General features: G+C 38.1%; 1 protein-coding gene across 4 annotated transcripts in view; it reads right to left on the bottom strand.

Moving 5' to 3' along the window:
* The window catches only part of HS3ST5 (heparan sulfate-glucosamine 3-sulfotransferase 5), a 193,062-nt gene that overhangs the window by 57,887 nt on the left and 107,992 nt on the right, over positions 1-27,183 (bottom strand). Inside the window, exon 1 of one of the 4 annotated variants that reach the window (XM_053939590.1) lies at positions 7,479-7,510. The exons of the other annotated variants lie outside the window; for them this stretch is intronic. The gene's annotated coding sequence lies outside the window, so the exon portion shown is untranslated. Of the gene's footprint in view, positions 1-7,478; positions 7,511-27,183 lie in introns of those variants that run through there. 4 annotated transcript variants of the gene reach the window in all.

Here is a 27,183-nt window from a genome sequence, read left to right as displayed (position 1 = left end):
CATGACATTAAAAAAACTTGCTTCTAAATTTAGAAGCTCACTAAAGTGAGCCTAACCATTTATTCTCCCTGGAGCTGCTCCATATATTAAACTGATACTGAGAAATCATGAATTCTTATACTTAAAAGCACAGCTCACAATTTGGATTATTGTACTTCCATAGATTTTGTGTCCTGTCCAAGTTGCCACTGACAACTGGAGAGAAAGTCATCCAGTCCTTACTACATAGAAATAAATATTGTGGGGAAATAGCATTAAGCAATACAATCATAAAATTATCTGTTATTAAAAACAGAGCAAATTTTTTTTAGAGGGAATATATTACTCAGCTGTAAAATAATATGTTTGCCATTCACTCTAATGTTTCAACATTATGATTCAATCTTCTAAAAAGCTGACATGGAAAATAACGGTGTAATAAACCAATTTATCATAATGTGTAAAAGAAACTACTGGAATAAATTGGAATAACCTTTCAAAAACTAGCAGCTTTTAAAAGTATTAATTTCTACTCCACATAATTGGAAAAGACACCTGGGTGGCCAAGCAATATTTTTTATGGGATTGCCCTGTCAGGGACTCAGATTGTCTTCAGAGTCAGGAACGATCGTTTAGCACTAAGTGACAGTGAATCTTGCAAATGGGTCTTCCTGGATGCTGTTTGCCATAAATTACCAAACTGAACTCCCCTTCAAGGTCAACCATAAAAGAAGGCAGATATCAAATGGCCTTCACAGATACCCAAAGTAGTCTTCAGGCTTCATGTAACCAGGTGCTAGTTATATTGGTTCCTATAAAAGTGACTTATGGACACACAACATAAATTATTATCAAACTTTGAAGATATTCTTGGAAACTAAATAGCAGAAGAACATAATTGGAAGTTGTAGTTCATAGCAGAAGGCCGAACACAAGTTTCTCCCAATTACAGAGCAATATGTGCAATGAAACTAACTTAATAACATGAGAATAGAAGATATCAATGTTTCAAGGCACACATGCAAAACAGCTTCTTAAAGGAAAGTAAAACACCCTAAGTCTGTCATCCTCTTTTACCTTTTGCCTTTCACAAAATCTCTTGTCATTTTTTTTCTCAAGACCATCTGTGTTTACATAAGCAATATTAGTTCCAGTGTTTCTTCTTTAAAGTCATAGTTTTGGATTAAGTAAAGTTTAGTCAGTTAGGTTTATAAAAGCAGCCACTAGTGGCATAAAACTGTGCTACAAAAGTGATTTTAGTGTTTTTTTCTCTGAGAGAGAAGGAATAGTTAAACAATCTGATGTCTTGAGATGACAGGAAGTTCTTTACTGTCTTTATTGTCATCCCTTTGGATGACAATATGGAAACTGTGTTCCAACAGAAACAAACATTAATTCACATTTAAATAAAAAGTGTGGGCAAGATTTATGACCTGGCCTCTTTTGTGGTATCTGCATTTAAGCAGAGCTTCCTGTCACTCATCACTGGAAAGCCTGGACTGATGGTGTGTTACGGAGCACTGTCTTCAATGCTGCTTACTTGAACTTCTATTGCCATAAAGGCAGAGAAGTCATGCTCAATACTCTGTGTTTTTGGAAAGGCAGGGAAAGCAGGAGGGTATAAAGAGGCTCAATGAGTGGCACAGTGCAGACAGCACCTGCTGCGGGGACACAAGCAAGCCCATGGATGCCATGGTGCCAGAGAGAGCATTAAGGGTCATAGAATTGTAAAATTGTTTAGGTTGGAAAACACCTCTAGGATTGCTAAATCCAACCATTAATGCAGCTCATCCAGGTTTACCACTAAAACTCATATCCAAGGGCTACATCCACACAACATTTGAACATTTCCAGGGACGGTTATTCCACCACTAGAAAGACAGTTATTCCAATCTCTAGAAAGCCAGTTACAATGACTGACCATCCTTTTGGTGAAGTAGTGGCTCCTAATATCCAACCTAAACCTTCCCTGGTGAAATTTGAAGGAAGGTACGTTGTTGTAGGTTGGGTTGATTTAGTCAGGGGTTTTATTAATGTTAGGTTTGTTCCTTGTACTTCCCTATTTGTCCCTCACAAGTGGTTTGCTCCAAGTTGTTTACCCTGAGAATTCCCGCCACTCAGACCCACAGTTACCTGTCAATCTCCTCACCTCTCCCTGTTTTCTCCTTATTTGGTCCCATCAGTCAAGGTTTGTTCACTCCCTGTCGGTTGTCAATCCTGTAACCACCCCCAGCTTCTTCATGAAAGTTCTGTATCAATCACCCCACCTCAGCCTTTCTATTTGTTCCCAGACTCTGTACCCACCTCTGTTATGTTACCATTGGTTGTTATAATTGATGTCATCCCTCTATCATTTGTCCCCATTGGGCGAGCCAGGTTTCCACCCCTGTCCGCTCACCCCCTACTTAACCTGTTGTCGTTCTTTGTTCTCCGGCATTTTGCACTGCATCGCTCTGAGAGCATTTTGTTCCGACCACGCATGGAGGAATAAAACTCTTGGCCGAGTAAACAAAGTGTCCTTCTCTCGTCCCTTCGCCTCCTCTCAGCGTGTGAAGCTACCAAATCTGCGTTACCCACGCCGCAGCGCTCAGCACTACCAGGGTGGCAGATGCCGTTTCCCTGGAGTGCCCGCACACGTGGCGGCCACCCAGCCTCACACTGGCAGTGCTCGCCGGCGCTTCTCGACTGCTTGAGGTCGTGGCAGGTAGCTGCCGCAGTACGTCTCCCCTGAGCCTCCTTTTCTCCAGGTTGCACAATCCTCCTTCCCTCAGCTGCTCCGCATAAGACTTGTGCTCACGATCCTTCACCAGCTTCATTGCCCTTCTCCAGACATGCTCCAGCACCTGAAGGATGCTTCAACCCTAGATGTGTTTTGGTTCATGTCATGCACGGGGATTTCACAATCCCATTATACCCTTCCCACTGTCCCCTTTCTACTTCACTTAAATGTATCCTGATGCTAATATGCTTTTAAACAATTCTGTATTGGTGTGCCGCAGATGATCGGAAATCTTTCAGGAGCTGCTGAAGCGCACAGAGCAAAGCTTCAGCTAATGCAAACTGCTGGCATGTTTTTCAGAAGACTCTCAAAATGAGAAATTTCTCTTTGCATAAGTTATACTTTTTAACCTTAAAGCAGCAGCCGACCTTACGTTAAAAATATTTTGAAATAAAGGTTTGAGGATTTATGGAGTGAACTCCAGCTTAACTATGCCACCTCAGCCAAATATTCCCACATCATTCCTGTCATAATTGTGTCATATTGTGTAGTATGAACACACACTTCTTTAAATTAAACTTTTGTAAGTTTTACAATAGTTCTGTAAGAGCCCATGAAAGGATAGAAACTTTACTGGACAAAGCAAAGGCTTTTGAACTCCTGTGGTTACCCATATGAATTAGATGACTTAGAAGGTTTCATACTGTGTATGTACCTTTCTTTGCTCTGCAGTGCTGCTTTCCTCCTTCCCTCCCTGTACAGAGAGCCAGTCCTCCTTGTGCTATGATAATACTTTTCTGTCTGCTATGACCTCTGGAACTGAATAGCTGTTTCATATAATTGCAAAGCTACCCCACTCTTTCCCACTAGCTTCACCTCAATCCTGAGAAATGAAACAAAGAGAGATTCTCCTCACAGCCGCTCTTCAGTGAGCTCAGATGTCTGAGCCACAGCTAAAACTAGGTCAAACAGCCCGTTTCCACATCACATACTGACCTCTTAACAATTTTGCTCTGTGATATTCCTAGTGGGTCTTAGCACAGACATTTACAAGAAATGAGAGGAATAAAATCCTCTCCAACACTTTCTCTAATTTTAAAATAAATTGGTGACATAGTTTGAAGTTCAGTCTAAAGATGTGCTAATTATACAGGGAAAAATCTAATTAACCGAATCAGGAAACCCATAGCAACTATTGTCACATTCTTGTATGACAGAAGCATCAATCTGGCAGTCACTGGAGCATACGCTCAATAACTGCCTGAACTCAGATCCTTTTTCATCAAGACCTGCAAAGTTAAAATGAGATACCAGCTATGACAACAGTTCAGCTTCACAGGCCATATTGCATGAAGCAGCATTTCCTTCTCTCCTCTTTTTTTTTAATCTAAAAAATAAATAAATATATAAGAAACCTCCCAAACAAAATACACTTATCATACTTGTAGGTTGAAAGTGTTGAAATGTTATGAAAATGACATTCCCTGAGAGTGAAAGGGGATGAATTTGTAACATAATGGAATATATATTTTTTTCTTTCTGCAGTACTTAATATATTACACTGAAAAAACATGGAATTCTTGGTAGAAGATAATGGGACATTAAAAGACAGAGTGTGAAAATGCCAGAAAACAAAATCCAGTGTATGTAGGAGAGATGAAATTGCACCACTGATAAAAATGATCACTTCTGCTGTAATTTATCTCTCTCAACACTCATTACTCTGACTACATGAAGAAGTTAAAATATTATGGGCATTTTGAAGGCTCTTCCTTCTCCAAACTTATCACTAAAAATAGGAGGAAAAATGCTAATCTCAGAGGGAGGGAAAGACACACAACTTGTAAACTGTAATAATGTAGAACCTATTTAAATAAGTTTGGCACATATGTCTTCCCAAAGCTTTTAAATTTAAAAGGTTCATACAAACAATCCCTCGCATAGATAGCATTGCTGATTAAAGACTAGAGGAGGCTTTTAGGGAACGTAAGATTTTTTTTTTTTTAACCAGCTGATATGGCTAGAAGGAGCTTTCAGGCTTAAAAGAAATTCAATACACTTAATGGTGTGAGAAAAATGATACAGGGCAACAGAGTGTTTGGGAAAACCCAAAACTTCCTGCAAGGCTGATGTATGCGTTTCTGATATCCAGGAATTAGTGAGCTAATGTACAAGATGCACATAAAGAAGAGACTACCTATGAAGCAGTAAATTCTTAGTGTTGTTTGACACAAGAACTAACAAAAAACTGCGTCTGGAACACTTTCCCAGTGGAAAAGCAAGATCTGAAATAAAGGTCAGTCTGTGGCAAGGAGCACTCAAGGTGTTAGGTAGGATATGGCATGCAAATGAAGATTGGGCAGAATATTGAAATAAAATCGATGAAAATGAGCCTGGCTAGACAAGATTTTTCAGGACTGATACAATGGTAAGGGGGAAAACTTGCTGCAAAAGGAGGTGAACTGTGTTAAGCTTCGACTGATCAACCACATCCTTCCACAGAAAATGGCACGTATGATATACATTTGGTCAGTAACACTGCATCTTTGAAAGACTCACCCACACTTTCTATGAAGAAGCTGAAGTGATATACCCTAGTTACTCATCTATGAGGCTTCACTTAAGGAAAATAAGGATTATAAATCCATTTCTGAATGCGTGTAGATCATAAACTCATTAAACACGTAATGTCAGAGAGGGATTTATGTGTTCTATTTCTACTAAGACTTAGTAAGCAAAACAGCATAATAAAAGAACACAAGTATACATTCCATAGATTAGGGCAGTCTTTTGGATAATGTATTACATAAAATACTGTCACAGACTTGGTAGAAGACACTATCACTGTCACAGACTATCACTACAGATTCAGTAGCACTTTCTGCACTTCAAATACCTCATGTATTACTCACTCAGCTAAAAAAAAAAAATAATTTAGGAGATACTAACTTACATTGCTAGAAAGTAAGGTTGCCAGGATTCAACACTGGTCTGCCATGAAAATTACCTGTTTTGCCACAGCAGTGAGGTCTGAATTATTTGTAAAGAACAAATATATGTGACTTAATTTTACAGGGGAAAGATATGGTACCATGATCACTAGAATTATAAATACTTATTGCCATCCTTTCCTTCAATATTTTAGCTTGGCCTGTATGGAAAAACGAATCAAAATGAGTATGTAGGTTGTCGTTGTTGATCACAGCATCCTCTTCTTTGTCATTTTTGTCAAGCCTACACTTTTATGTAACAAAAGACAGCATCAGTTGCTTTGAGTTTTATATTATAGATTAATAACCCCCTTTGGATTGTGTTGGATTATCAGTTATTCTCTAGAACCTGGGCTGTGAGAAGCATGAAACCCTCTTACAATAATTTCTAAGGCAAATGATGACTTTGCTGCTGAATCCCTGGGGCACAGAGTAGCTACCACTCAGTACCCAAGAATGCTTTCAGGAGGCACTTCTCACTATGAGTTCTAGGACACCAGTTCCTCTTATTTACAACCCAATGAGTAAATAAATGGATATTAATGAAATGTTTGCTTTAAAACAGTGACTTCTGTAGCAATCTAGAAAGAAAATAAACCAATTAAATCCTTTCTTAATTAGATGAAAGAAACCTGATCATTGCTGTATGCGCTTGAGTCCAACATACCAATGGAGGGCAGAATCAAATAATTAATTGTACCCTACTACCTGGTTTCAGGGCAGGTTCTTGCCAGTCATCAGCAAACCTACAAGTTATCATTTGAGTCATCATCTAGAGAAAAGTTTATGTCCAAGCAAGTCCATTGCCCCACCTAAAGTGATTACAATATTATTTTCTTCAAGGAAATTATTCAGTATAGGTAGGATTCCTCAGTCCTTAATGAAGACTTAACTATTAATCTCTTGTATAAGAGCTGTTATGTTTCTCCAATAACGCTTGCTGTTGTATCCATCTCTCAGGATTGTTTTTTTTTCACAGTGAATCTCCCAGGAGATCATTTTTGTAGTGCTTTTGCAACACATTAAATTCATTCAACATTTACCATATTTGCTTGTGATTTTTTTTTCCAATAGGAAGACATAATTATGAATCTCAACATAACATTGGAACACATGCAGCAGGTGTTTTTCAAAGGAACTAGAGTAATTAGAAGACTGGAAGCAAAGACCAGCTGCAGTAATGCTTGTTTTCTTCTAACCCATACAGGGGAGAGAGGGGAAGGTGAGACACAACTTGTCTGGCTTACTAGCAAGTGGTACTAGAGGGTATTGCTGTGGGTCTTAGCAGGCATACACAGAGTTGGATGCTTGCAGCAGTACCTATTATTGGAGATTTTAAGGACGTCAGTATTTAAGTAGCTAAATTGTCCTTTTAAAGATGACATCACATGTATGCTCTGCTTTACTGTATTTTGTGAGGTACCTTCTCTTCTTGTTGTCCTGATATGTTTTGGGAACAAATTTTAGAATGTGTCCTGTAGAGAAAGGTCTCCTGTTTGTGACATTTCTCAGTGCCTTGACATTTTCATTTTGGTTAGAACTGTTCTTCCCTGTATTGATAAAATAGAGAGTAGTGCTTCACAGGGAGACAGGAGCTGTGGGGTTTTAAAGAAATATACATGTCTGTGTATAGGAAAGTCCATGATGGCAGAAATACAAAGCCAGTGCCATATCTTCCCCATATTGCCACTGAACAGGCAACAAGGACCAGCCACCTTCTTTCATCCCGTTGTCAGACAGATCTAGCAGGTTCCCACACATGAGCTGGAAGAGATAGCACAGCCCCTTACCTTAAGAAGGGCCCACATTTCTGTGCATAATATCCATAACTATCTCAGAGACTGTGATGTGAGGTTTCTTTTCAGTCACCATTTTCCAGGATGTGAAGACAGGCTGGGTGTTGTCCTTCAGTGGTTCTCATAAAAAAAAAAAAATTGCAACATTTTAAACCTGAAGGAGCCAAATGTCAGGCATGAGGGAAGAAGTTTTAGTCAAGGTGCAAGCACATCAGCTCTGGAGTCACTCCCAGGGCACACTGAAACTCAACAGAAGAAGTCAAAAATTGATATAAAGGGTCACTGGGAATAATAGTGAGGTACTCCGTGAAGCACTATGAGAAATCCCCACACATCTTCCAGAGCATCACAGAGTTGTGGAGGTGCATTTCCACAGCACCAACCACTCCCACAATGGAAAAATCTTCAGACCTTCACAGTGAAAAATTTGTCACATCCCAATAAGGCAATATTTTTGTTTCTGTTCTGATTTTTGTTGAGAAAGATTGAGATTCAATTTGGGTTTGTAGAAAAGATTTATGTTGAATTGTCCTTCCATTCAGGATTGACATTACTATTACAAGTATTTTACTAATAAATGTTCAATCAATTTAAAGCAGCTGCAGCCCAGAGGGCTTATTTTAGACACTACCCTCAGAGTATTGACAAGAAAATATTCAGAACTTTCTTGGCCCCAGGGGAACAGCCTGGGGTCAATCAACACATTTTTTTTCTTTGCTGTAATGACCATCTGGAAATTAAGCCCCTGTTTTCTGTAGCTGGTCTGTCACAGAATTTTCTCTGGCATCTGTAATAGGCTGGGCACTATCTGAGCAGTACCTGACCAGCTTTGTGGGGCATTCAGGAAGGCGCTGAGAAAGCAGGAGACAAGTGCCTCCAAGCAGTAGTGGGATGCTCAAGCACACATTTGACCCAGGTTTCATCGAGTCTGCACACTGTAGTTTTAGACACAGGTAGCTGAAGTGTTCTGTGTGAGTGTATTGAACCACTGCTTGACTATTCCTAACATCACCCCGTGATAAACTGAGATGTGAGCTACACCCAAAGGTAATTTTTTTTGGCAAAGGCCTGACATAAAATAGCAAGGACATATTTAATGAAGAGGTAAAATTACACAGTGCAAGCAATGAGCAGAACACCAGGTTGCTTTCACTTTTCTGCAAGGACTGGGAGAAGGAATAACAAGCATAAGTGTTTTCATGGGGTGAATTTGAATGGAATGATGAAGATATTGGACTGCTGTCATAGGTAAGCTAGAGTATCCTAAAAAAGGAAACAACCGGGAAGGGAACAATAGTTCTAACCATAAAAATAAAAAGAAAATTGTAGTGGATTTTTAAATAACATTTAGACCAATTTTCTTAAATAGTCTAAAGTCTACACAGGTAAGCTGTTCCTTAATTTTCTGTAACAAAAGCCTGTAAATGTTTTGCATTAAAACCTGATTCAGCTACAAGGAAAAGTAATCTGGATTATTTTTTTTTTCAGTTTTGGAAGGAGGACCTATCTTGTACAGTTTCTAACACCGTTAGTGCTTCTCATATTAAATATATATATAAAATAATTGACACAGTCATTGAGTTGAAACCATTAGATCAATATTAGCTTGAGAGGTCCCATAATTCTTGCAGTGTTAACATTTAAATGACATTGCTGAATATAAAGTGTATCAAACATAGATGATTGAGTATTAATTCCTCGTTATTGTGGAAAGGATGATTAACTTCATTGAATCTTCACCTGAATTTCTTTGGCAGGGCATTAAAAATTGATCTCTATTTTTGTATTTTTCTTTAGAAGTCCAGTTACAGATAATAGTGTTCAAACCTTAGTGTTTTTTTACTTATTTATAGAGACAAAGATGCCTATTTTGTGATAATGTGAAATAATAAGGAATTTTATGTATTCTAGTTTGAACTGCTGGTATCATTGCTGCTAATGAAGTCTCTTCAGTTCAGAGAAGATGGTACATTATTTCAACAAGACCCGCAAAAATATGTAAATCAGCATGTGTGAAACAAAAAGGGAAAAATAAATCCCGGTGCTGTCATATTTCCTTCTGAAGTTCTGCAACAAATTAGAAATAATTCTAAAGAAAGGGTTATCTTTTACTATATGACACTTTTATGAAATAGTTTTAGCTTTTCTTTTTAGTGCAGGAAAGAAATCATTACAAATAAGATACAAGTGACCTACAGATGATAAATCTCCTCCTAGATATTTCTTTGTGTTTGGCTCATTGGGCATTATATATAATAAATGCATTAATTTTAAATATGTTTACTTATATTTAATTTTGAAATAATTACTACAACAATATGTAAGCCTTGATCTTATTGCCACAACCATTTCACATTCATAATTTATGAAACAGCTTATAAAGCATATTAAAGCTTTGATGATCAAAAGGCCTCGATGTAATCTGGCCTCTTTGTTGTTTTTGGCTGGTGATTGTCTACAGTAATCTGTTTATATTTGATACTATCACGGTCCTCTAAGATACTAACATACAGCAATATTAGACAACTACAAAGACTGTGGGATGGAAATTTCCATTTGCTCCAGAAAATATTCATCAACTCTGCAATGACAAAAACCATAATCACTATAATTAGGTTGTTCAATATACAACAAATTTTGATTCATCATTCTTAGCTGTATTTTCTCCAGTTCCCCCTACTCTAACTCAAATGCATTTCCTTTTTGTCTTCTCCATATGTCTTTGTTGTTTCAGTGATTCTGTGAGATGCTTTGGAAGTAACTGTAGTCATACTGAACCAGCTAGATATTTTAATATCAGAAGCTCTCTAATTCTTAATATCATTACAACTACTTCATTTTTGTGACTTGGGTTTGGTCATTTAGAAAATGATTATTCTGGTTGCCTTACATGCCATTGAGAGTTTTCTCTAGAAGAACCTTCCTTGATGTTAGTAATCTTTAGAGCAGCAATTTTGGAGTGTTAGTTGGTTGTTTTTATGAATAGCATTATGATATCTGGACTGATCTTTCCCAAGTATAATGTCTACACTTGGGAAATCTACTTATGGGACAATGAAAGATAGAAATGGAGAATTATCTGCTGAATTGATTTGAAAAAATTAATTTTCAAATGCCACAGTCAAAAGGTCATGGTAATGGCAGTGGCACAAGGAGTCAGGCAGAACAGAAATTTTACTTTCAGGGAAGCAAAGAGTGCCCAGAGGAGGCCAGGAGGCATGCCCTGGGCAGCAGGATCTCCTGGCTCTACCATCATCACCTGCACTTGTGCTGGCTGGCATATTTTCAAATGAGTAGAATTAAAACCCCAACAAAACAATCCACCACAAACCCAACAGGAAAATATCCTCCCTTGGATTAAATTACCCAAGAACCTCAGCATTAATTCTCTATTTCTTCTTTAGCACATTGAAATGCAGTTAACAGTAGCAAGTGTTCATATTAGATAAGGGGAATTGTTGCTACTCACATAATTATGCTGTTTCTGTAGTTGAGTCTGGCAGTGAGAGAGAGCAAGACATCACATCACACTGTCAGGACAGTTAGTGCCTTTGACTAGAATCTATTTTCCAGTGATCAGAGATGCAGTTTTTATAACTACTTCTGTGCAAACTCAAACATCAATGAAACAAACATCTTTCAGAAGACAAGCTCCTTTTAAACCTTTTTTGCAATGCTGATGTGCTTAATGTGTTTTTAAAAAAACTGCAACAAAGACAAGTGTGCAGATCAAAAAGTGCATACAAATAGAATCCTTAATCTGTATCTGTAATAGGAACTGAGCTTTCTGAGAATTGCAGAGATATATTTTTTAATGACTCAGACAAATCCTTTCCTAAATATATTCATTAGTTTGGGGTCTTTTACTTTTTCCTTACCTAGCATAACCTCTTCAGAAATCTTGATATTTAGAATCATGTTCAAAAGCTGTTCACAGTAAGTCGTCTGGGGCACTCAAGGAAGTTTTGTTGTTTCATAACTCTCCTCCCCCCACCACACAAACCCCATTGCTGAAGACTCATGCATGCCGTCTGCTGGCACTTTCTAAACCTCTTATAAGCACATTCCTGTTTCGGGGCCTCTCCCTTGTTCCTCCAAGTGACACAAAGCACCCCGAGTACTGCTGAAGTCAGGCACAAGTTATGGGTGTCCATAAAAGGCAGCATCTCCCGAGTGGGATGCCCAGATACTAAACTAACCACATTTGCTGGACACTTTGCCTGATTTTTTTTCTCTTTGAAGCATGTTTTTTTAATAATGCTGGAATAACTACTTCTCGCTTAACTAGAAAAAGCATTTTAAGAAATACTAGTTTGCATTTATGAGAAATATTTTATTTCCATGTGATTCAGTGGGGTTTTGATATGAAAATGTTTAGGATTCATGCCAGTGTCCCTGCTCATAGCAGGGCACTTGGAACTAGCTGGTATTTAAGGGTTCCTCCAACACAACCAAAACCATTCTATGATTTTATGATTTATAAAATCTTTTGACAGTAAAGAAATGTTGAAAAAGGCATGCCCACATAATGTAAAACTGCATGCACTTCCTTTCAAGACTACATTTTAAGTCTTTTCAATCACTTTATTAATATGGCAGTTATTTGCAATTTTAATCATATGCACTTGTAGTTACATTTTTTTGGTGAATATGTTAAAAAATACATGTCTGTGCATGAATATGGAAATGCATGTAATTATATAAAGATAGATGTGGATGTTTGTGTGTATATGTGTTTCTGTATGGCAAGCAAACCAGCTATGACTGAAAAATTTTGAGCACCACTGGAATTTCCTTGTCTTTAAAGGGATGAGATACAGGCATTCATGCACATACACTCACAGTATATCCCTTCATGTGTGTCCTGTAGAAGAGCAGGTAAATAGAACTGCTTTCTTCTGTTTCACATTATCCAACCTGTATTCTTCAGGAAAAGATTGAAACCCACCAGAATTCTTGTTCTGTAATGATAGCTATCCCTGATAGGGAAATTGTTAAGTGGCTGAAGTGGTAATTTTAGAGAAGCACTTCATAGCAAACTTTCATTTAGATGAGGAAAATGTAATGTGATAAGACTGACAAAATAAATGGGGTCTTCCATCCTGTTTGTACAAGATGACTGCTGAGTCCCAGGGGTGAAGATGAGGACTTGTGCTCTCAGCTCCTACACACAAATGTGCCATTCTTATACAAACCATTTATGAACAATTTATCACATTTTAATTTCTGGCTCATCAGCAGTGCTATCAAAACAGGGATGAAGAAAGGCCATGGCTAACTTGAGGTAAGCAGTAAAACTTCTGAATATCCTCACTGACTTTATTGAACCAGTCCTTCTTTGTGTCTCTTTAAAGGAGAAAATATGCTTATTTGCTTTTTTGCAAGGTGTTGATGAAGTAGCTAGTTCTAAGGAAGGAGAAAATAAAAAGGCAAACAAACATGTAAGAGTAATTTTGTGTAATGAAAACAGTGCAACACTAAGACCAGTGCAAGGATGCCTGAATCGCACTTCCTGAAATGCAAGACATGGCTTTCCTGAGTCAGCCAGTCAATCTACCTCTAAGGATGTCAGACTGTGGAAATTCAAAGCTTAAATGACAAGCATTCCAGTCTAGAAAATGTAATAGAGATTAAAAAGAGTAAAAAATAAAAATCTCTGAAAGCGCTAGCATATGAGAAATAAATGATAAATCCTATAATGCACACATTGAAAAAATACAGGGAAAGCATAAATCTTTGAATCTCTGCCCCTCACTTTTCCTCCCACACTATTGCAACAATGAAAATCTTACTTTTTGGATTTTCTTGTTTTATTTAGGTTATCTCTGAAATGGAAAAACAACACACATTGAAGTTATGTTGGTTTCTGAAAATGAACGTATTACATGTTTTTAAGAATTGGTCGGATAATCTTATGAAACATTAAAGTTAAGCTTCTTATTCAGATCATATTTAGAAAAATGTCACAGTGACACATTTTTGGGAAGCTTAATTATGAGAAAAGACACTGATAGAAGACATTATTCTTCACAGAGGAATAGAAGAAGTAACATAAAATAATTTTTCTGTTACTTATATAAATAATTTGGTACAATTATAACGGTGTTCAAGGATTAATGTTGGAATGTTAGAATAATAACATTTAAAATAATTGCTTTTGTTCCTTTAATCTCCTGGTTTCATTGTTCTTTCATCTTCTGCTTAAATCCAAATGGCTGCATTTGAAAACTTTTAAAAACATTCCAGCAGAAAATCTCATAGAGATATATTATCTCACTTTCATTTCTGTCCTGAGGCTATCATGTTTGACAGTGACAGAAAATAGTTTCAAGGACAATATAATGACAGAGATGGAATAAATTAAAGGAAACTATAAACTACTTAGTTGCAGAAATAATTTGCTCTTGTTCTAAAACTGAAATCTGAAATAAATATTTTAGACTGAAAAAAGAAGCCTATAAACAGGAGCAATCTTTAAAAAAGCTGCTACTATTTAATTCATGATAGCAGTGTTTTGAAGAATTCCTAACATTATCCAATTGCCACTTTCTCTGCAAACTACAAAATTTGGGTGAAAAGTTGATTACATATATATTCTGAAAGTATTTAATCATCAGCAATGTCTTGCAAATCAGGCATAAATGTGAGGGATTGGTTAAAGTATGGTGATTGTTTTCTCAGTGCTGGAATACAGCAGATGATCCTCCAGTCCCTACTTTTACAGGGGCCAAGGCTATTCCACATGTTGATGTGGGGCTGAGCAGCAGACTTTCTCCTTGATACCTGCAGGTCTTCTTCACACCCTTTTCCTCTCCCCTTCATACCACACACTTTGGTAGCACTTTTGCTTGAGCAAAACAGAAGGAAACACCAAGCATGTGGGGTAGGTACAAAATCTCAGCCACAGCCCTGGATTAGGATGCAGAGGTATCTGCATGACCCTGAGACTGAGAAACCAAAGCTAAGAAAATGATTCAGAGTTAATGAGGCCCATAGCAATAACCAGTGTGTATCCATTAGGCCTGATCTTACTAATAAGCTTGAAAGATACTGATTTAATTCAAATCTAAAGGTTGACTTTTCTAACTTTAATGTTTTTAAGAGTCTGCTAACTGTATTGTGGCTATAGCAAAGTAATAGTAGTGCTTAGTGGTTCTTCCTGATTAGAGGAAATTTTTAAATTCCCTTAGGCCAAAATCCTTTGATGCCTCTGTAGAAACATAAAAAACAGATAACGAATTTTAAAAACTGAAATAAATGATAAGTGATTAAAGGTTATCAGCACCTCAGAAGTGGCAATATGAATGAGGACATCTGTTTTTAAATTAAACATTGATGTGGAAGTCCCTGTGACTACTTTCTGAAATCCGTTCAAAATCCTTTATTGTTTCTAGCTGTAACAACTAGGCTGATGTTGCGGTGTGCCTTCATGGTTTACCCCGGAACCCTGGTTTCTCCCCCTGAAGCTGTCCTCCCAGGTGTGTCAATCACTCCTCCTTTCCCCACCCTGACCCCTGCCAGCACTGTCTGTGACTCCTGGAATTCCAGAAAGGGTGTCGAGTGATTGGGCAGATTCAAAAGATGCCCTCCACCCCCAGGGGGGCATTGGGCCATCCAGGTGTCCTTTGTCCCCTGAGAACTCCTCTCTGGTACCTGGTTGGTGGACTCCCTATCCCTTCCCCCCTCCCATCCCCCAGGTAAAAGAGAGTGGAACCACGCGGTCCAGAGAGTTCTGGTGGAGCTGTGACTGGATTCAGAGTTCTGCTTGGAGCCCTTGCTACATTCAGAGGCCTGCGGGCCAGAATAAAAACTCTGGATTAAACCCTCCATCAGAACCGCCTCCTTTCCTTCACCATCGCTTTAAAGGCTTCTCCGGCAGCGGGAAACCTGAGGAGCGGACCTCTGCGAGAGGCAGCTCCATCCCGCCGCCACCTGAGCTCCAGCATGTCTGGGCTTGTCTCCACAAGCCCAGCTGCAACATCCAGCTAGCCAAAAGTGTCTCTGGGGTGAAACAGCACAGCTGCCGCTATTTGGTCCAGCAGCAAGGGCCAGACAAGGCATGTCCCGTTCACGATATTGGTACCACCAATAGGCTGATTTAACCCAAGGTGTCCATTTTGCTTCAGTCATTTTGAAAGTCTCTACCATAATTAATAGTTTGTATAGTAACAGCAAATGTGGCTGTTAAGCACTTTAAAAAGAAATGTAAATATTTATGACCTAATATACCAAATTTGATTAAGGATGTCAGGTAGCTAAGTTTACACACTTAAAGAAATCTGATATTAAATGCTGATTTAATACTTTGTGTTTTCTTTCTATGCATATCAAATGGACCACTCACTGTGAATTACTGACTGCTTTCTCAAGTGTAAAGCTATATGTCTTTCAATTTTGATTAATATACATAAAGGTATCAGTATGCAATTCTGTTCAAAGTGCTTGCAATGCCTAGATTAAATCATTTTGAAGATGTTATGAATTAAAAAAAAAAAAAATTACAACCACCTCAAGACATAACAAACCCAGAACAGTGTTACAGCATTTTAGAAATAGTTATTAATTTCTTTATAGGTTTAGATTTATTGTGGTTTCAATAAAAACACCAAGTAGAAAAGATAAAGACTTGCCTTCATGAAGAGAGGTTTATTTTGGGGAATCATGGCATAATTTTTAACTACTGTATGACTACAGTGTCTCTGTAATAATTACATAAATTAATCCTGCTTTATATCACACTGTATTCCCACAATGCCTTGTCTTTTCCTCAAGTGCCATACCCCTTCTAGTTTTCTTAATACTTTCCCAGTCACAGCTTACTAAAAAGCTTTTAAATAACTTAGGGAAACCTTTTTTTCTTTTGTCCTTTTTTTTTTTTAAATTAATCACCTATAGAACTGCATATTCTCTAGATACTATGAGATGAAGATTGCCCCCATTTTGCATAAATTGCTTTTTTGTTATTATTACAAGACCTATAGACTCAGCTCCTTGTTAACATGGCTCACAATAAAACAGAGTTTGCTCAGGTTGCACTAGAGACTAACACTTGCCCAAGGATATTTCTGTGCTTATTGCCTTTTTTCCCTGAGAAATCCTCCTCGTTAAGCAAAAATAACATTGTTAAATTTGCATCCAGTTCACCTAGGTTTGTAGTCATGGGCTTTTCTAATGTATTGCCTTCTCTTGGCTTCACATGGACCATAACTTTCAATTTCTAATTTGTTTTGGCTGAGTGACAGCACAGAAGTGGAGGAAAAAGAGGAAGCCTTTCTCCATTCATCCATCCATGAATTCATCATTGCCTTCAAACTTACTTCATTCTATGTCCTTCTGTAATTTTGGTTATGATTGTCCTTCCTGAGCACTGACAAAAGCTGAAAAGAAGTCACTGGCAGGGGTAAGGCTAGGTCAGAAACTGCTCTGGTGGGTACCTGCCTCCTTGGCTGCTTGTTGGAAGGTGGCAGCAGGATCTGGGAGGCCGATATTTCCTTCCCTAAGCCTGAGGTATATCTGTGCTTTGCTCACCAACATCAGAAGGAAAGGTACAGAATGTCACCTAAAATAAAGAATAAATACTCATTCCTCCACATACGACCACATACAAAAGCATGTTTCTTAATTTGTTCTTCTTTCTTTTCACACAAAAGTGGCTGCAATTCTTGTAGAAATCAGGTCTTTTGATTTTACTGACTTGTTACTCTGTTTTCTAATCAGTGTCCTGATGTTTCTAAGCAGTATCCTTCAATTCTGGAACAATTCCATTACAGTGACAATTGAGTTGTGCTTAACATGGAGTGTATGCTTTTCTCTAACTTCCCCCTTATTTGCAAAATGGATTATAGATAAAAAATATAAATTCCTAATTTTAATACACATAACACTGAAATTCCCACCTCTCACCCTCCTTGATACATGAGGTAAGCTTTTCTGAACCAATATGTACCATAAGTAGAAAATACAGTCAAGTGGGAAAAAAAATCTCATTGCTCAAATAAGCAAGATATGTATATTCATATCTTCACAAAGAAATTCAGCAATGTTTTTAAAATGAGAGAATTTTGGAGATTTTCCAGCTTTCTTCTGGCACTATCAGTAGGGGATATTTCAAACTGCTGTTTCTTCATCACAAATGCAGTGTCACTATTAAGCAGCATCCAAAAAGATAACTGAGCTGGTGGGTCTTGCCTGGTTCATTGTTTGATGATAGCATCACAGGAACGCAAACAATTCTTACATCCAGTGATGATGTAAGGCAAATTTCCAAAAAATAAATCAGCCATGCATTTTATTACACTAACATCTTAAATAGTACAGAGAAAACTTGCTTGTGGACCGAAATCAACACATTAGATACAACCTGTTAGCAGCCATATCAGCTTCCTAATCAACATTACTTTGAGTTGACAGAGTAAAGCTAACCAATGCAGACAACAGGGCACACGCAGAAAGGCTCTGGGTAATATTGGGAAAGGAGGCATTACATGCTTGAATGAAGAAAAATAAAAGGAAAGAAAAGGCAGACAACTCTCTTCATACATCCTTTTGCTCACACATTGAAAGTGTGAAAAGGATATCAAAGAATCATTTGCCACATGCTCTGAAGAGCAACTTAAAAAAAAAATTGTCATATTTTTTGTCACATTCAAGAGTTTTACAAGTATGAGTGAAAAAGCTGAAATCGGACAGCGGTACACAACAGATGGGCTGAATTTCACTTTCTACCTCTAATAGGAATGACATCTTCCTCAAATGAAGATTTTTCTCTAGTGACATTCTTTTCACAGCTCAAAAAATGTATCTTAACAATGCCTATGTGACATGAGAGTATTGCTAGTGTCCCCCCACAAGACAGGGATCTGACCACAGGTGTTCAAGACGAATTGTAAAATATAAAAGCGAACTTGAAAGTCAGTCTGAGAAGCCTTTAACCTGACTCTTTTCTGATGGCATGCTTGGGGAGAGGCAACCCAGGGCCTTCAACTGCAGTTGAGAGTTGTTCACTGTTTCTGCCAATAGGCCCCAAATGTTTCCTTTTGCTTAGCCAAATGGAATGAATTGGGAGTAAAATGCACTTAGGGGACAACTGTGAAAAAATTTGAGTCACCTTCCCACCATTACCAGGAAGCCTGTGGCAGAGGCCAAGAGAGTTTTCTCTCTTGGTATGTCTTCTTTGGGATAGAGTTGATGCAATTTAAGGTGTCGCCTTCCCTTGCTGTTACAACATCCACAGCCACCTAATGCCCTCATCAAATGATTGAGTCAACTTCAGCAAAAAGCCAATGGGCTTGTTTTAAGCTGTTAACTGTGAATACAACTCAGTTGTGAAGGCAGAAACCTTCAGCTAAAGCACAGTAATGAACAGATGGTGGGCAGTAATTCCTAAAATTGCTATATCCACTTTTGAAGTCTCAGGTGTTTTAATATTTTCTTTCTGCATTTTTCTGCCTTAACTGACATAATTTCCATTTTTCCTACACAAGACAGGCATCTTACAGAGATTAGCATATTTCTTCTATGTATTGCTGGTTTGTTCTCAGTGCATAGTCCCTCCTTGTGCAGTGAATGAAGCAGAGGTCTGAAAAAACCTCTATGTAATCATGAACTAAATATTGTGACATAACACATGCAAATAAGAGAAGTGAATGCTTAAATAGGCTACCCTAGTCCCTCGGTGCTTACCTTGGCTGCATTTCAGGGCAAAAAATTTGCCATTTCTCTATGCACCCTTGCTTTTCATGGCACAGAACTCAGGCTTGTGTGTAAAAAGCTTGCTGTAGCATTCTCCCCTGTGTAGGAGTGCTGAGAGGTGCACGGGAGCACACAAGCAGCATCTCTAGGTCACTACAGACAAGGTCTCCATGTGGCATCAGTCTTTTCTCCTTGCTCTATGTGTGCACTTGAAACCAGACTGTGCACCAGACCTATGTGAAGGTCCCACCAGGGAAGAAGAAGCAAATATTTCAGTAGGTGGAAATGCTGAAATAAAAATGCCAGCTTTAGCTCTTGCTGATTGTCCTTCTGCTACTGACCCATACACCAGCCTCCAGCAAACCCTTGCCTCACTCTGACAGTTCTCATGGGCCTTACTACTTTTTCAATTTTTAAAATATACCCTTTTCATTCTCACCAGCCCATCATGCCCCAGATTTTAGTCCTTGTAAAAGCTTGTTTGTGTGCTCTCCAAATGTTCATCTTTGTTTAAAATGATTCTTTGCCATCTGCAGTAAACAATAGGAAGAATGACCTGCAAGCAGATGCCCACTGTATTTTTTTCGTATAATTTAATCACAGTCAATTTGTGCCTTGAAAAATCCACATTAATAACACATCTGTAGAGTCACAGAAGTACACTTGAAAGTGCCAATTCACTTTTATTTGCACACTATAGCGGAAAACCAAAAGGCCAGAGGCAATAGAATGAGGAATACCGAATTGTTGTTTGCAATGAAATGTTGTTGTTGTCTGTCCTTGTCTTTCCAAAAGGCTAAAATTGTTATTATTATTCTCTCAAACAGTAACCCTATGGATCTGCTTGTATCTTGAATTGTGAGCTTCCTATTTATGGTTTTTCCCAAGTTCTGTCATTTGCCTTGCTTGCAGTGTTTGACTGTGGAAGCTGGAACAAGCTTCCTCTGTAGAGCAATTGCAAGAGTTGCTACATATTATGAACACGATCCCACAACACATCTGGCAGTGCATTTATTAGCATAAGCTTGTTACCTTTTGTATGAGGTAAGGTCCTGAGGAAATCATCTTAGAAATACCAAAATAATATCTACTGATGACGTCTGGTAACAAAATATCCTCTAATGAAACTGGGAGAACTGAGAAATGCTGAGTGGAAAAATAGTTCTTCATGCACTAAGGGATTCCAGCAGTTGAGGTGTTAAGAAACCCACCAAGTATCATGGGACTGAAGATAACTAGGGATGGCAGAAGTGAGCAATGAGTGAGTGGGAATGACTTGTATTTGCAAGCTTTGCCGCCTGTAACTGGTGTACTTACTCATACAGAGCTTGTCTTAGGTATTTGCTGCTTTCATTCATTTTAACCTGCAGGCTGTAAACACATTTGTTATGAAAGGCATAACAAAACAAAACAAAACAAAGAAAGAATTCACACAAACCCTGTGTGAAGCCTCTGAAATCTGACTACTGGGCTATTCATCACCTTCCTATCCTCATCACAAAGACACTGCACTATTTGTTATTAGTAGACAACATGAGGACGAGAAGAAAAAAAACAAAAACAAAAAAAGGAGAAAAAGACAACACAGAAAGGAGCTGGGAAAATGAACAAAGGCAGAAGAGAGATGCTGACCGTGTTGGAGGGAAAAAAGAGGAGACGTGGTCATGACAGAGAAATAAGATTCAATTCAACAACAGACTCCAATATGAAGAAATGCATTTATGCTTTCTCTTGCCTTAGTACTTTTCCTATTGTGATAAGGTGAGGCTTTTGAGTAAGTTTGAATGTAGTAGTGTCATAGCAGTGATTATCAGAACAGTCTCATGTGTACTTTTAGCCAAATAGTCTTCAGAAGTTCTTAGAGTCCATTTTGTCAATTCAATGGGAATTTTAATTGACTATTAAAATACAACATTACACAATAAAGACATTACTGAACTGCTGCAGAAATACCAGAAAATGTGCTGTCAACACAAAAGTGATTCTCTTCTGTAGGCTTATCTGAACTGCTACAACAGCAGAGATAGCCTGGAGCAGCAGTAATTGAGAATACAGAAGTACTTTCCACACATGCTTTTCCCCCAAATATAAGCAAAGCAAAGTGAAAACCCCATCATTAAAACATTAATTTTGCATGATTCTCCCTTCTCATTACTTCATGTGCAGTGGGTTATATTTCACTGTGTGATAGAGAATGATGGGAGGCTCATGTGTACAACAAAGTGTAAAAATTACATGACTAAGTGAAATTGCCTTGAAGACAATGCACAGAACTGAGATCTTTGAGCACATTTGTCCTCTTTTTGTTGTTCAGAGCAAACCTGCCAGTAACTGCGCTGATTTAAGACATGAGGATTTTTGTGTCCTTGGCTTTGAGTTCACAAGGGAGGGCTTAATCCAAATTTCACCAGAGTCCTGTCCCAGCTGATGGTTCCATCCATAGCAAGTTTCTCTGAACAACCCTACAGGTGGAAATGTGCCTCACACAGCTCAGGTGATGTGACAGTGCACCAGGCATCAATGTCAGTCACAGCGTGTACCAAAGTCAGCTTATGGGTGAGGCCAGTGAAGCTTGTCACAGCTCTGCTGTCCTCACAGCGGGGTGAATGCCACAGTGTGAACCAGTGTAAGTTATAAACAGAAAGCTTGCGCTCTGAAGAAATGACGTGTTCACAGGAATGGTAATATCACCACATCACAGCAATCATCTGAAATTGCATTTCTGGAAATCAAATAAATGAAACTGAGCTTGTACTGAACCTGTGTAAAGAAGTGGGTGACCTTCCATCTAATCCTGAGTTTCTCATTAAACAGCAAACAGTTGAGAAGAAAGTGTGATAGATTGACAACGAGCAGCATGAAGACCATACACAGACTAAAAGCAGTATGAATATAACACCACTGCTGGTCTCAAAGGGCTTTATTAAAAACAAAAGCATATAAAGTAGCTCCTGAACAGGATGATTTTTAATTGTGTCCTCCTGGGAAATCTGTACAATACAGACTTGCTTGCTTGCCTTGTAATCTAGAGGGACCTGACAAGCTCTCAACAGCTTCCCTTTGGTCTAAAATGAGTTACTGCTGGGTTTCTGGACTCTAGTTAGTCTTAGTGGTGAATAATGTTTACCTGGTTCTAAAAGAAATGAAATTTCATTGACATATTTTTTATACTAAAAGAAAAATACATAAAGGGTTCAATGTGGCATCCTCTAGTTCCACTTTCTTATTAGTACAAATCTCTGAGCATACACAAACAGCAGTGTAAAAGCAGTAAATAGCAGCCATTTAGATGATACCTGCATCATGGTATTGGTGACCAGCCTGCATTGCCTTACACTTCTTAGAAAGGCAGATTACCTGTTTTCTTTGGCCTTTAGGCAGTGCAAGGCTTCTTGAGCTGGATGTAGAGCAGACAGCTGGGCAAAGCACTACAGTGCCACACTACAGTGCCCTCCATCATCTACACACTGTGTTCTGTATGTAGCAGAGGCAATGCATTAGGAAGGTTGGGGAGAGGAAAATCTGTAATAACTACAGTGGCTGAATAACGAGAGGGAAAAAACCCTACACCCTGAAAGAGAAACTCTCTGCACTTAACCATGATAAATATTGGGAAGCACCAATGGAAAGGATTTTAATTTTGATCCTCCCTCTGTGTCATTTTGGAATTTTTTCCTGGGCTAGCAGGGGTGCTTCATTCCCATTGGGATTTACAGGCTAACAGCTCTAGCAGGATTAATTATTTATCACAAAAGATAACCAGAGGAGAAAGAGCAGATCCCTACTCTACTACCCCTGGCTTATTTCATAGCTTTATAGCTAGTGCCAGACAAAAACCATGCACCAGACAGGCTGGACTCTTTCTCTGATGATGAGGCACCCTCTTGGAAAGAGACAAACCAGGCTCCAGTGTCTACTTGGCAGAAAAGGGAAAAAAGCACTCCAGCAGGGAAGCCTGGCACTCTTCAGTTTATGTTACTGAAACCTCCATGCCAAGAGGTCGCTGCATAACAGCCTGTAACTGGACAGCTTCTACCAAAATTGGGTCAGCTCCCTTCACAGGCACCAGCTGAGGATCTGCCCTCCCAGTTATTTATGTTTACTGTGCTATGGTAACGATATGGTACATTCCCCAACCATCCCATTGCCTTACATTGATCTTTCAGATGCTGTGAAAGATGATGAAAGTAGCAAGATGAAAGAAAAAGGAAAAGCACAAAACAAGCTCACATTAAATATTCATAACTGGTAGTAATTACAAACAGAAAGTAGGAAATAAAGCAGTAGTGATTATACAGTGTCCAAATCATCTATCTACAACTCCCTCCAGGAATTTTTCTCCATAGATTTCTGTTGCTGTAGTTGGAAAATGATCCAATATTTTTGGCCTGTGTCTTTGGTCAAACTTTGTTACCTTGTTTATCTGATACATAAACATAGGCCAGGGTTAGTTGAGACTAATATTAAGGCTCTACACCTTATTTCTGCTCTCCAATAAAACCTATAATGAACCTCTGTCTTCAGTAAAAACAAAATGGCATTTCTACTGTGCAAAACTTTGGATTTCAACAGCTAATGTGTTGTGCTGTCCCTTCAGATGTTAAATACTGGGATTTCATAAAAGGAACTGACCTCTAATTCTTAAAAGTTCTTACTTTATGAGTTTTTTAATATGACTTCTGCTTATTTTTATAACTCAGGCAATTCTGATTGGTCATTATTGGTCTGTTAACCCATATCTTTTTAAAAACTACATGTAGAAAAGGTTCCTTTTCAAACGTAAGTTGAGAACAAACTAGGAGCTTTATCTGAAGGCTTCTCTTTCATGTAAAAATTTATGAATATGCTGACTTGCTTGGAATGACCATTTTTTGAACTATATAAAATCATAAGTTTATTCCATTCTGTCTATATTTCTCTGGTCTAAAATCTGGTGTTGCTTAATCAGTGTTAAATACCAACACATGTAGAAGAACCATGAAATATGTCTTAGCCAATATTTCCTGAGCCATACCAACCATCCTAAACCACAGAAGTCGCAGTTAATTCAACTTGTTCCTACTTTGCTTAATTTTAATGTTCCCATGAAGTAGCCTTTCCTTGTGATATGGAACTTCAGTTTATGGAAAAAAGCAAGAATTCTACTTCTGTGGTGAACTTGTCAGTTTTTACCATCTGAGCACTCAGCTTTGGAGACTGCAGTAGCCTTGTTAAATTTCTAAGGCACCCTAATTACATACATCTGAGATTGCAGAATGCTTCAATTTAAGCCAGCATACAATCAAGTGCTGTGCTTTCACAAATACTCAGAAACATCATCTGCCAGGATCAAGAGAAATTGAATGGCTATCTACTGGGTTTTATCTGCAGCTTTGATGCATAATTTTTCATTTTCTTTAGACGGGTTTAATACAAAGAGAGAACATGCCTAGAGTCTCACAGAGGTGTTTTGACATTAGGCTTAATAAAGCATGAAGAAGTCATTAATAAATAATGTTTTGCTGGTTAACGAGTAAAGCTGAATGCATTCACGAGACCCAGAAGTAGATCACATCGTGCATGCAGCCAAATAACTTGCTAAAATGACTGCAATGGTTCCATTTTTTCCATTGTGTTTGGCACAGCCCAACACATTGCACAAATAAGCAAGCACTGCACCATATACACATGCACCTTCAATTACAGTGTTACCTGTCAAGTTTTATTTGCACTCAGTGGGATTGGGGGGTTTGTAAACAAGCATTCACAAAAGTGACAAAGAGCTATTTATATATTGTTAAGCTTTGCAGAGATCGAGCATTGCTGTCTGGAGTTTCAAAGGAAAAGATCTCTTGTATTCATTGAGTTATGCATCATCCCATTCCTGCGTCAAAGCTACAAGCTTAATACATTTTACTGCAGACACGTTTGAGCTACAGCTTTCAAGGCTGTGTCAATATTTCCATATGTCCTTTTTTTTCCAAGGTTAAACATTCTGGCAAGTTTTGATAAAGGGTCTGAGGAGAGTATCTATGTGCTTGGGGTCAAATACACAGCTCCTATCTCCTTTGGCTACAGCCAGGTTTCATGTGGAATCTGGATTGGGAATGTGGCAGCATTAGGGTTGGATTCAGTCTCCGTCATGATGACTTTCTCAGCAAAATGGCTAAGTTGGGAGCTGAAGTCACCTTAAACTCTCCCTGTAATCAGTGCCAAGAGACAAATGTTTCCAGAATGTGATTCAGATCTGGGCTTCTGATTACAGAATCAGCTTAAAATGAGCAAGTTCTCAATTTAGAGACTTCTGCTACATGCTTATGCTTGTAGGCAGGAATACTCCTCGGTCCCTCCAATGAGGCCAAGGAACAGATTGTACAATTCAAGTTTGGGCCTGTGAGATCTATGCAGTTTGTGAGGGGAAAAAAAAAAAAAGATAGGAAAATGTTTCCTTATTTTATTTTTAGTTTGAGATATAGTCATATTCTAAATAAAGAGTCATGATATTCAGAAATGGGGACAAAGATTCCAAATGCATGTCTTCAAGTCTCCAGCACAGTTTGTATAAGCACAAAAATGCTCCAGTCCTCTGTGTTAGTTCACTGCCATTTGTAGGCAGTGCAACTATCTTGGAATGAACATTGACTAAAAAAAAAAAAAAAAAAGAATATTTGATGTCATCTATTTACTGAAAACCCAACTTCCAACATATTTTGTGTGCTTATGAAAATTAGATTATTTTTCACACCTGATTGAGCTGCCAGGTTCCAAGAGTTACTGAGTATAAGAGGATTGGAGGAAGCTATAATAACTTCTGAAAATGACTTAAATCTCTGATATATGTGAGGAAAGGAATAGATATTTAGGTTGGGCAATTTTTCCAGTTGTTTGGAGAGTTTTTTAAAGAGAAGATATGAAGAAAATAAACTTCAGATCCATGCCATATTTAGAACATGAAATTGAAAAGTACCAAATCTTTTAATCTGAATCACAAATGGGGTGATTTTCCTGTGACATTTTGAATTTTGAAAAAGTAGAAAAGCCTTTTTTCTAAGCATCAGCAGATTTAAGGTGTTCAGGGATCTGAAATATTAAATAAGCATTTTTTATATGGAAGAGTAAGTAGGAGTAGATAAAGTGCATGGCCCATTTATTTTCCAAGTTTTTCTTCCATTTACCACTGAACATAATTTCTATCCATGATAACATAAGAATGCAAATGCATGAGCACAAGTCAGTGAAAACGGAAGTATTTTAGTGAATGCACTTTCTATATATTATCCTATGGCTTCACAATCTCTGCTGACTTGGTATTGGGAAGCAGACTTGGGTGTGGATTACCTCTGAAATGAGATGCAAATTTTAGAATTCAGTCTCCATTCAACTTTTTTCCTAATTAAAGCCTAAATACTCAAACCAAGAAACAGCTTGCCCATGCTCTCAGGTAAGAATCACAAGATTACTAGGAAACTGTCACTGTACAAACAATGCAGAACACAAATTTTTGGAGATACCTGTCTTGTGAAATCTGAACTGTCTGTGGAAGGCAAGAATTAGCTGGATACACAATACAACCAGTACAGCAATGCTTCTGGATTGGGTGATGACAGGATTTGAAGTGACAAGCTTTCTTGCAGGCTAAGATGCTTGTGAATCTTCAAATGGTGGGTTTCTCTATCCAGATTCTGCTTGTATTATACTTCAGGTATTTGCATCCTTCTAGGACCATGCCAATAATCCTGAAGCATATATAAAAACATTGACTTTTGTTCTTAAGGAGATAATTTAGAAATAAGTTAGTGTTACAAAACATTGGACAACAAAATTACATCAGAAAGTTCTATCCATTGTATGAATTTGCAAAGTTTTAGAATGCTACATCCACAAGATGTTAAAATAGCAAACATCAAAACTTTGTTTATGGTTAGCCTTTTGACTTCATGAAGGTGTAGCTGACACTCTCAAAGTTCTGACAGATATCCACATAGAAATATGTCTATACTACCATGTGATGGAATTACACAATTTATAC

Source organism: Vidua chalybeata, chromosome 3 (genome assembly GCF_026979565.1).
Source record: "Vidua chalybeata isolate OUT-0048 chromosome 3, bVidCha1 merged haplotype, whole genome shotgun sequence".
NCBI classification, from domain to species: Eukaryota; Metazoa; Chordata; class Aves; order Passeriformes; family Viduidae; genus Vidua; species Vidua chalybeata.
This window is presented reverse-complemented; position numbering and strand designations above follow the sequence as displayed.